Source organism: Octodon degus, unplaced genomic scaffold, assembly GCF_000260255.1.
Source record: "Octodon degus isolate 3935 unplaced genomic scaffold, OctDeg1.0 scaffold00010, whole genome shotgun sequence".
Lineage (NCBI taxonomy): Eukaryota > Metazoa > Chordata > Mammalia > Rodentia > Octodontidae > Octodon > Octodon degus.
The window spans coordinates 1,397,068-1,398,359 of record NW_004524586.1 but is presented as its reverse complement, the minus strand read 5'-3'; positions in this window follow the sequence as shown (position 1 = coordinate 1,398,359).

Genomic DNA, 1,292 nt, shown 5'->3' with positions numbered 1-1,292 from the left:
TTTTTGTATTTCAGGGAAGGGTCCACAGGGCATTCAGGGTCTCACTACTAGATCAGACTCACAGTGATCTGCCTGTTTGCAGCCTCCCAAGAGCTGGGATCACAGGTGCATGCCACCATGCCCAGTCTCAATTGCATCTCAGTGTACCCCAGAGGTGGGGCCGGCACAGCAGGCCCGGGGATTGAACCTCTGGACCCTGCACCTGCTTGCAGGTGCTTTAACCCACTGAGCCATTTGACCAGCCCTAGTTTTGTTTTTGTTTTTTGTTTTAATGTAAGAGACAAATTTCTCTTTCATTATCCTTTATGGACCAGTTCCCTCACCAGGCACAATCATTCCCAGGGTTGCTCCACACAGGTCCCAGTGTTGGATACATCCTCAGTTTTTGAACATCAGTCGCCTGCTGTGTTACATGTATCTCAGCTTTATTATGTAAAGGAGGGTCTCAGCAGCTTTCCCATCACAATACAACCTTTCTAACAGTCGGGCTCCATTATGCAACCAAGCACTTATTTACTTATCTAGTCTGCCCATTCACAGAAATCTAAGTTGTTTTCAACCTTTCACTATTACAAAATGGGCTGCACTGAATAGCCCTTTGCATGTATCATTCTACCTACATACAAATGATAGTTTTATATACTAAGTTCCTGGCACTTGAACTGCTAGTCAAGAGGACTCAAATGTGTGCACACTAAAAACTGCCGCTACACGCACCTCAACAGGAGCTGCAAGTTTACATTTCCTCCAGCAACGTGTGAGTCCTCGTTTTCCCACCCCTCTGCCAACGTGCTTCTCACACTACTTGAAGCTATTCCACCAGTTGATTCCGCTTCTGGCTGTGTCACTTACTTTGGCCTTCTGCCAATCCTCATTTAGGAGCCTTTCTTCTCCTAGTTGGTGTGAGCCTCTTCCTGGGTGCCTTAAGGACCACTTGGTTTTCACTGAAGGCTGACATACAGGAGCCAAGATGGCTCTTACACAGTGATAAAGGAAGGGGACACATTGCCAAAATAAAAAGTTTGGAACTTATAGATAAAAATGCAGAACACTTAGATTTTTGGACTTATGTGTAAACATAAGAATTATATAATTTGTTATGCCTATTTTTAAAATATATTCTAAGTTTGGGCTGGTGAGATGGCTCAGTGGTCTAAAGCACCTACTTAGAACAAGCTAAGCTAAGCACAGAGACCGCAGTTCAATCCCCCAGCACCACATGCCAGCCAGCCCCGCCCCCTGGTGGGCTGAGCTGGCCACACACACACAAAATGAATAAATATTTAAAAAAA